The sequence below is a fragment of the Apium graveolens genome, chromosome 11 (genome assembly GCF_009905375.1).
Source record: "Apium graveolens cultivar Ventura chromosome 11, ASM990537v1, whole genome shotgun sequence".
Taxonomy (NCBI): Eukaryota; Viridiplantae; Streptophyta; class Magnoliopsida; order Apiales; family Apiaceae; genus Apium; species Apium graveolens.
The window spans coordinates 122,670,571-122,681,439 of record NC_133657.1 but is presented as its reverse complement, the minus strand read 5'-3'; the positions used below and the strand labels follow the sequence as shown (position 1 = coordinate 122,681,439).

Below are 10,869 nucleotides of genomic sequence, written 5' to 3'. Positions count from 1 at the left end.
CTGTGGGAACGAAATTGACTTATATCTTATACTGCTTGTGATCACGTGCACTTGCATGTATTTTCGCGTGTGTTTTAGTGCGAACAAGTTTTTGGCGCCGTTGCCGGGGAAATCGGTGTTAAATTTAGTTTATGTGCTTGACATCAGTGGTCGTTAAAGTTCACTGACTCAGATATTTTACTTACTTGTTTACTTTGTTTGTGTTTCAGGTTCTCTAGAGAGCGTGTATGCGAACATGTTCTCAATCTCATAAGGAAATACTGGAAGAAGTTGAAGTAGTAGAAGAAGTTTTTGAAGAAGTGGAGAAAGTTGAAGAAGAAGCGATTATTACAATGGGAGAACCAACAGCAAATCCGAAGGCTTTGATGGATTATTCTCAAACAAAGATTAATGACATTCAGTCTAGCATTGTCAGACCAACCATCACGGCTAATACCTTTGAAATCAAGTCTAGCACGATTCAGATGGTGCAGAATTCAGTCCAGTTCGGGGGTTCTCCAATGAAACATCCCAACATGCACATTAGAGATTTCATCAAGATCTGCGACACTTTCAAGTTCAACAATGTTTCCGAAGATGCTGTGAAGCTGAGGCTTTTCCCATTCTCTCTGAGGGATAAAGCTAAGTGCTGGTTGCATTCTCTACCACCAGGTTCTATCACTACTTGGGAGGATCTTACTCAGAAGTTTCTTACTAAATTCTTCCCTATGACGAAGACAGCTGCAATCAGGAACAGTCTTACTCAATTTGCGCAACAATCTTAGAATCTTTATGTGAAGCTTGGGAGCGTTACAAGTAGATGCTTAGGAAGTATCCTCATTATGGCATGCCTGATTGGATGATTATCAATTGCTTTTATAATGGGTTGGGAGCACAGTGGAGACCTATGCTTGATGCAGCATCAGGTGAAGCCTTATGGGCTAAGAGCTACGATGAAGCTTATCAGCTAATTGAATTGATGGATGCTAATGAATATCAGAACCCAACTCAGAGACTACCTCAAGGCAAGATAGCAGGAATTTTGGAGGTGGATACAGCTACTGCTATAGCTGCTCAGCTAAAGGCGTTAAGGATGATAGTGGATTCTTTGCCTAATTTTGGAGTTAATCAAATCATTAGTGTCTGTGAGCTTTATGCTGGTGCGCACGAGACGGAGCAGTGTGCTAAATCTAGTGAATCAGCTTAGTTTGTGAGCAACTTTCAGAGGTCGCAGCAACCAGTTCCTACCACTTATCATCTTAATAACCGCAATCATCCTAACTTCAGTTGGGCACCAATCAGAATGGGGTACAATAACCTTATGAGCAGTTTAGAGCCAAGCAATTGAACCCTCCTGGTTTTCAACAACAATATGCACCAAGACAACAACTCCAACTTCAACAGCAGCCGCATGTAAGTGCCGGTCAATCTACTAATGAAAAATCTGAATTGGAGGAGTTGAGGCTTATGTGTAAAAGCCAAGCGGTTTCTATGAAGACTCTTGAGAATCAAATAGGGCAAATTTCCAATGCTTTGTTGAACCGACAACCAGGAACTCTTCCTAGTGATACAGAAGCTAATCCAGGCAAGAGGGAAGTCAAAGAGCAATTGAAGGCAATCATATTGAGGTCTGTAAAGGTCACGAGCCCCCAAATTCAGGAAGATGAAGATTCTGAAGATTCTGTTCAGAATACATGTGCATCTGCACCTTTGCCAATTCCAGAAAAGGAGATTGTAGCGAGAAAGTAGTGTGTTAGCATGCTGAGGTGAAACCGAAGAAGAAAGCTGTTGAAAGCAATCCTCTCGAGGGTAATAAAAGGGGATAAACAGGTCTACCCACCTCCACCATATCCTAAAAGACTTCAAAAGCAGAAGTTTGATAAGCAATTTGCTAAGTTCTTGGAGGTTTTCAAGAAGTTACACATTAACATACCTTTTACTAATGCTCTAGAACAGATGCCGAGCTATTCTAAGTTCATGAAGGGTATTCTATCTCGGAAGCTAAAACTTGAGGAGTTGGAAACCGTTGCTCTAACGGAAGAGTGCAGTGCTGTGTTGCAACAGAAACTACTTCCTAAGCTTAAAGATCCCAGAAGCTTCACGATACCTTGTACCATTGGAAATCTGTCATTCGACAAGTATTTGTGTGACTTGGGAGCTAGCATCAATCTGATGCCATTTTCCGTTTTCAAGAAACTTGAACTACCTGATCCAAAACCTGTGAACATGTCTTTGTAGTTGGCTGATCGTTCCATCACTTATCCACAAGGAGTAGTGGAGCATTTATTGGTTAAGGTGGATAAACTCATCTTCCCTGCTGATTTCGTCATTCTAGACTTTGAGGAACATAAGAAGATTCCCGTTATCTTGTGAAGACCATTATTAGCTATGGGCCAAACTCTTATCGATGTGCAAAATGGTGAATTAACCATGAGAGTTCAAGGTTAGGATGTCACATTCAATGTTTTCAATGCAATGAAATTCCCTACTGATGAAGATGAGTGTTTTAAAGTGGAGTTGGTCGACTCCGTAGTGACTTCGGAGCTTGATTACTTACTAAGGACTGACGTTTTAGAAAGAGCATTAACGGGGGATTCTGATAGTGAAGATGAAGAAGGGGAAAAGCAAATACAGTATTTGAATGCATTCCCGTGGAAGAGGAAGTTGGACTTGCCTTTCGAGTCTCTTGGATTGGAAGAGCTGAAAAATTCTCCAAAGCGTCTCAAGCCATCTATCGAAGAAGCTCCAACACTTTGAGCTTAAACCACTATCTGAACACTTGAGGTATGCATTTTTAGGTGATGCATCTACTTTGCCTGTTATGATTGCATCTGACCATTCAGAAAGTGATGAAGATAAGCTCTTGAGAATTCTGAGAGAGTTTAAATTATCAATTGGATGGACTATAGCAGATATCAAGGGAATCATCCCTTCTTATTGTATGCATAAAATTCTTCTTGAGGAAGGAAGCAAACCAACTGTTGAGCAAAAAAGGAGGCTAAATCCTATCATGAAGGAGGTTGTAAACAAAGAAATTCTTAAATGGCTAGATGCAGGAATCATCTATCCTATCTCTGACAGTTCGTGGGTAAGTCCGGTGTAATGTTTGCCTAAGAAAAGAGGCATCACAGCGATAGCTAATGAAAAGAATGAGCTCATCCCTACTCGGACAGTCACAAGATGGAAAGTATGCATGGATTATCGAAAGCTGAATAAGGCCACTAGGAAGGATCACTTCCCCCTTCCATTCATTGATCAGATCCTTGACAGATTGGCTGGTCAAGAGTACTATTGTCTTCTGGATGGTTATTCTGGATATAATCAGATTTTCATTACTCCAGAAGATCAAGAGAAGACCACGTTTACTTGTCCATTTGGCACTTTTGTTTTTTGTTGAGTCTCTTTCGGACTTTGTGGTGCGCCTGCCACATTTCAGAGATGCATGATGGCCATTTTCTCAGATATGATTGGCACTAATGTGGAGGTGTTCATGGATGACTTTTCCGTGTTCGGGACTTCTTATGACGAATGCTTGCACAATCTTGGGTTGGGGCTGAAAAGATATGTTGAGACCAATCTGGTGCTCAATTTGGAAAAATGTCACTCCATGGTGCAACAGGGTATCATTCTTGGGCACAAGGTATCTAGAAAGGGTCTTGAGGTGGATAAGGCTAAGGTGGGGGTCATTGAAAATCTTTCTCCTCTAATCTTAGTCAAAGGAGTCCGCAGTTTTCTTGGTCATGCGGGTTTTTATTTCAAAGATTTCTCCTAAATCTCTAAGCCTTTGTGCAATCTGCTGGAAAAAGATGTTCCCTTCAAATTCGATGAAGACTGTCTAGCTGCTTTTGAAAGCTTGAAAAAGAGTTTGACTACATCACCTGTGATTACTGAACCTGATTGGAATGAGCCTTTCGAGATAATGTGTGATGCTAGTGACTATGCATTTGGAGCAGTTCTTGGCCACAGGAAGCATAACATTTTCCATGTGGTTTACTATGCTAGTAAAACCCTTAATGATGCTCAGCTGAATTACACTACTACAGAGAAGGAGTTGCTGGTAATTGTGTATGTTTTCGAGAAATTTCGATCTTATTTGCTTGGGACAAAGGTGATAGTTTACACTGATCATGCTGCTATTCGATATCTGATCTCGAAGAAAGATTCAGAACCTTGCTTGATTCGATGGATTCTCTTACTTCAAGAATTTGAGCTAGAAATCAAGGATAAAAAAGTTACAGAATATCAAGTAGCAGATCATCTATCACGCTTGGAAGATCAAGGTAAAACTTTGGAGGATAAGATGTTGATCAATGAATCTTTTCCCGATGAGCAACTTTTTGGGGTGCAAGAAGAAGAGCCATAGTTTGCAGATATTGTGAACTATCTGGTGAGTGATGTTATCCTCCCAAAAAACCTCATATGCTCAAAGGAAGAAGTTTCTACATGAGGTGAAGTGGTATCGATGGGATGAGCCATTCTTGTTTAGACAGGGAGCATATCAGATTATTCGGCGATGCATTCCGTATAGTGAGACGGAGGGAATCTTGCGAGACTGCCATTCTATTGTGTATGGTGGAGATTATGATGGAGAGAAGGCAGTTGTTCGTATCATTCAAGCATGATTCTTCTGGCCTACTTTGTTTAAGGATGCTCATCAGTTCATTTTGAGATGTGATCGATTCCAACAAGTTGGTAATATATCCAAGAGAGATGAGATGCCTCTTAATGTGATGCTCGAAGTTGAGATTTTTGATGTTTGGGGAATCGACTTCATGGGGCCATTTGTCTCGTCTGGCAATAATCAATATATTCTGTTGGAGGTTGATTATGTGTCCAAATGGGTCAAGGTGAAAGCGTTACCAACCAATGATGCGAAGGTGGTGATTAACTTCCTTCATAAGCAGATATTCACGCATTTTGGCACTCCAAGAGTTATAATAAATGGCGAGGGATCGCATTTCTGCAATCACAAGTTCACTTCATTGATGGAAAAGTATCACATGAATCATCGTATTGCCACATGTTACCATCCTCAAACTAATAGGCAAGCTGAAGTGTCTAATCGGGAGATTAAACGTATCTTGGAGAAGGTGGTGAGATCATCAAGAAAAGATCGGTCTTTAAAGTTAGATGAAGCTGTTTGGGCATATAGAACAGCATTCAAGACTCCTCTTGGTATGTCTCCTTTCCGGTTGGTGTATGGAAAGGCATGCCATTTGCCTGTGGAGTTAGAGCATAAAGAATATTGGGCTTTGAAGAAGCTAAATCTTGATTTGGAAGCCACTGGAGTGAAAAGAATGCTTCAACTAAATGAACTCAAGGAATTTTGACTACAGGCTTATGAGAATAATAATGTGTACAAGGAGAAAGTCAAAAGATGGCATGATGGGAGATTAGTGCGCAAGTCTTTTATGCCCGGTCAGAAGGTTCTATTGTACAACTCTCGTCTCTGAATTTTTTCGGGAAAACTTAAGTCGAGGTGGTCACGACCATTCATGGTCAAAATTGTGTTTTCACTAGAGCTGTGAAGATTTTTGATACGTATTCAGATCAAGCGTTCAAGGTGAATGGGAAGAGATTGAAGCATTACTATGGAGATACGGCGAACCACGAGGTGGTGAGCGCCGTTCTTTTGACAACTTGATTCGAAGTTTCACGTCAAGCTAGAGACGTAAACCAAGCATTTCGTGGGAGACAACCCATGTTTGTTGTATAGTAGGTTCAACAAGAAGAAAATAAAATTCTGTTTTCCACAAGCCCGGCGCGCTCGCTCTAGAAGCAGGGCGGCCGCGTGGAAATGTCAGGAACACGGCACGCCCGCGCGGGTATGCGGGGCGGCCGCACAGAAGTTCTGGAAAAGAAAAAAAGGGGAAAAATAGAAAAATTTTAAACAAAAACACCGCAGCCCGAATTTTAACCCTAATCCTATCCTAATTCCTATTCCTAAACAACTCTAAACCCTACCCATTCCCTCACATATCCTATATATACATACACATCTCTTATATACATACATCTTCTTATTCTCTCAAAACCCTAGTTTTTCATATTCAGTAAATACACACAAAATCCTTATTGTTCTCATGGCACCCAAAAGATCGAGAGTCGTGGTGAGTACCAGCTCTAGTCCCTCTTCGAATTCGAGTGCTGGTGGAGCGATGGCTAGATTTTCTTCTCCAGAGGCACGAGATGAGTTTAATCGATTGATGTCCAAATCAATTGGGAAGGAGAGGGGTTTCTTACCAACTGCGAGAGATGGAAAGCTTTTGGAGATGATTACTGCGATGGGATGGCAAATTTTCTACGAGGTTCCTGCCGCAGTCCCGATGAGCATTGTTCGGGAGTTTTATACAAATACAAGGACGGATAAGAATGGGTTTTCTGTGATACGTGGTTTGACGGTGGATTACACACCGACGGCTATTCGTTGGGTTATCAACCAACCCGTGAGAAAGCTGAAACAAGAGGATGGGTAAACAAGACAAGGGAAGATTTTAATCGTGATCATATTATGGCCGAGTTGTGTGTTCCGGGAACACAGTGGAAGTGCAAGAGGGGCACGAATGAGCCACTCACTTTTCCGGCGGCATGCATGAACAGTTTTGCTCGGGCATGAAATGCTTTTATGTGTGCCAATATTATGCTTTCCTTGCATCAACATGATGTTACTGTTGATCGTGCTATTTTACTCAGGGGGATCTTGAATGAGAAGTATGTGGATCTCGACCATTTGATATATCAGAATATGCTGCGGTTTTTTTGAAGCCGGACATCGAAGGCGATTTCTCATGCCTCTATTGTGACAAAGCTTTGTATTTCAGTGGGTGTTCGTTGGCCCGAGTTGGAGCAATGGCAGATGCCGAGCGCTTTTATTGATAGCTCTATGATCTCCGTCATGCAGGTATGGTATGGTGAAAAGGCGGATGAGAAGGGTCTGGGTTATAGTTACGATCATTTTCCCGGTGGCCAGCTAGCTGATCAGACTTATGCTGGTGGTTCTTCTCGGGCTTGGCGTGTAGCTTGGAGAGTAGCTTGTGGAGAGGCTAGTTCTCCGCGTGCTCAATATGAGGAATGGGATGGTTCTGGGCTTGGTGATTCGTAGTTTTGGAAATTGGCCAGACGCATGGACACTGGTGTTGAGGTTGATTGGACAGTGTTTAGTGCTGATTCTGTGTATCCGCCACCTGACACTCCACCCGAGGAGGGTGATTTTTCTGATAACTAGGTATGCCTGAAATCCTTATTATTACCTTCAATGAGGACATTGAAAATTTTAAGTTTGGGGGTGATAATGTAAGGATTAGTTTGTGTGGTTCATATAGATTCATATAGATTCATATTGCATGTTTAGTTGTATTTAATTCATATTTTTGCATGATATTTTTGCATGATTGTTCATATAGGACTTAATTTTTTGTGTTTTTATGTGAGTTCATATAGTTGCATGTGCATGCATATAACATGATCCCTTAGGTTGAGCTATTTCTGATTGATAAGTTGATGTTGATTTGAGTGTGGTGATAACGAATAGAGGTTTATTTAAATCTTAATGAATTGATTTGCATGCCAGAATTTTTTTTTTTCACAAAGTCTTATAGGTTGCTTTGGAGCTAGATCATGATCATATTTGTTTTTTTGTTGAGATTGAATTACTTGTTTATATTTAGAATTTTTGGTATTCTCTTAATGGCAAAAGAGCACTGAATTTTAAAATTGTAGAAAAACTTGGATTTCATTGCTAGTTATGAATAAGGCTAGGAGTCAAATGGCTAGTAGCCGTCTCATATTTTTATGAGTAGTCTAGGGTTGAATGAGATGGAGCGAAACACACTCATTCAGAAATCATAAAAAAAAGAATAGGAAAAAAAAGAAAAGAAAAGAAAAGAAAAGAAAAGAAAAAAAGTATGTGTTTATGCATAATTGATCAAGAGTGAGCTCTTTAATACTCGAGTTATTAAGTTCTAGGGGACTTTGTGCCTAGTGACCTAAGGCTTCGATAGTCTGGGATCCACTAACCTAATGCTCGCTACATGGGTATTATTGTATAAGTCTTTTGGGACCTCATTCATTGCATGGTCAAGCATTTTTGTTATGCGTTCAATAATAGCATGAATCCTTGTATAACTCTAGTAGGAAGGAGGTGTTGTGAGTCATTATGCATTTAACGTCTATTCTGTTTATAAACTTGTGATTGTTTTGATGATAAGATAAGTTATGGTTATTGATCTAGTATCGAGAGTATATCTGTTAAGCATCCACACACACACGTTTCTGGTTTGTGTGTTGGTTTGTGGGGTTTATTCGAACTCTGTTTAGATTCATTGCATTATCATTTAGTTGCATTCACGTAGTTGCATTCACGCATTAGGTTATTTTGTAGTTTTGAGTCTGTTTATGCTTGTGGACAAACATCGATTCAAGTTTGGGGGTGTGATAAGTGGATTTTATATCTACTTGGAACGTTTCATTACAAGTTTAAGTTGGTGTTTTGGACTCAAGTTATTGGTATTTTTGATGTGATTTTGTGTCTTTGTATTATAGGCATTAGTTGGATGAATAAATGAGCTTTTCCAGGAAATATGCTGAAAGGAGGTCAGATTCTGAAGTCAAGACCATTCTCATGTTTAAAAGCATCTCGATATCTTCGTGTGGACTATTGGATCGTCAAATTCTGACAAACGGAACTCAAGTTATGGCCAAAAAAAGAAAATACAGTCAAGAAGGCAGAAATCCCTCACGGCCGCGCCACTATCCCGTGCCGCAGAGAAGCAATCCCACGCGCTTGCGCCATCCTCCTGTCCCAGAATCCTGATTTGAGTCTGTTTTTGAGAATTGGAAAGTCCAAGACTTCTAGAAGCCTATATAAACCAAAAATAAGACATTTTAAATAAGAAGGGAGCTAAGGGTGAGCAATATGAAGACCTAGAGAGCACAAGACGTGTACGAAGAAGAAGACTTTTGTATTCTTCAATATAGTTGATACTTTGATGCTTGTTTTCTATTTGTCTTTGAACACTAGTACTGTTATATTATTTATTATCATGTTTTTATTGGAACCCATAGTGACGATGAGTTCGATTATGAACTAATCGTTGTTATGGGATTCTAACAGATTTATCTATGGATTTTAATAGTTAATAATTTTATAATCCTTTGTGTGTGGTGGTTTATGATTTCCTAGTTTGGTTGTGCTTATTCGTCTTTGATGCGTAACTAACATATTTAAGATTGTTTGTTAATCTCTATTGAAGCGACAATGAATATAGAGGTTTAGAACTTGCCATGCTAGCATAGGTTTATGTATGAATTAACATGCATGATTCGTGGGTAATTTTAACCATCTTATTCACCCTATATAATCACGATAGATAACTTGTTCTTAAACCATTATGTTTTCAATCTTTATAGACATAAAGGGACTAAGCATAATTGGTGTCTATTCAACTTCTATCTTAATTGTGGATGTTTGATAGTAGGGTATACGTATAACAAAAGTTAGCGTATATTAATTTCGTGTTATCTGAATAGTTGTCATCACCATCACATGCTAGGGTTAAAGACATAAACATTGAATGAAGTATTTAATGAAGTTAGAATCCCATGTTTATTCTCATATAAGTAATTCAATCTTAAGTCTCTTAGTTAATGTTATTTAGTATAATCTCTTAGTTAAATCAAAACTCAATTTATTATCTGTCTTAGCATTGAACGATAACCATACATTATTGCATAGGTGCATAATCTGAACTTAACCTAAACCAGTCCATGTGGGAACGAACTTGACTTATATCTTATACTACTTGTGATCACGTGCGCTTGCGTGTATTTTCGTGTGTGTTTTAGTGCGAACAACTCTTAGAGGCTGGTTTCATTAAAGAGATACAATTTCCGGAATGGTTAGCAAATCTTGTGATGGTAAAAAAGGCTAATGGGAAGTGGAGAATGTGTGTGGATTTCACTGATCTGAATGATGCATGCCCGTAGGATTGTTTCCTACTGCCGAGGAAAAATACTCTGATAGACACAATTGCGGGACAGAAGATGCTAAGCTTTATGGATGGTTTCACCGGTTATAATCAGATCAAGATGCATAAGGATGACATCCCAAAGGTATCATTCATCACTGACTTTGGTGTTTTTTGTTATCTTGTTATGGCATTTCGTCTCAAGAATGCGGGAGCTACCTATCAGAGGTTGGTAAATAAGATATTTAAAGATCTTATTGTAAAGACTATGGAATTATATGTAGATGACATGTTAGTCAAGAGTCTTGTGAGGAATGACCATATATCCCATTTGAGGGAAGCTTTTGAGGTCCTAAGATATCACAAAATGATGTTAAACCCCACAAAGTGTGCTTTCGGAGTTTGATCTAGAAAATTTTTAGGATAGATAGTCTCCAAAAGGGGAATTGAGGCCAACCCGGACAAGATCAAGGCCATCCTAGACATGGAACCTCCACGTCCCGTAAAGGTTATTCAGAAACTCACTAGGAGAGTTGCAGCTTTGGGTCGATTCATCTCCAAGTATGGGGATAAGTGTTTACCTTTCTTCAAGGCTCTGAAGAAAGTAAAAGACTTTTCATGGACTGATGAAAGCCAAAAGGGATTCGAGAGTTTGAAGAAATACATGGTTCAAGTACCACTATTGTCCGAACCAAAATGTAATGAAACTTTGTACCTATATTTGGTCATTTCAGAAAATGCCTTGAGCATCGTATTAGTTAAGGAGGAACTTAAAATCCAGAAGCCCATAAACTATGTCAGTAAGATTTGAAATGGGGCTGAGTTGAATTATCCGACTATTGAAAAGTTTACTTTAGCCTTGGTGATGGATTCAAGGAAGTTGCGTCCTTACTTACAAGCTCATAAGATTGAGGTATTAACAAAT

The 10,869-nt window shown here is 39.5% G+C and overlaps 1 non-coding gene across 1 annotated transcript; it reads right to left on the bottom strand.

Annotated features, from left to right (window-relative positions):
* Positions 1-722: 722 nt before the first annotated feature.
* Positions 723-828, bottom strand: LOC141698995 (small nucleolar RNA R71). The gene has a single exon (XR_012565488.1). It is a non-coding gene; the product is annotated as a small nucleolar RNA R71 (small nucleolar RNA).
* Between the last annotated feature and the right edge of the window lie 10,041 nt (positions 829-10,869).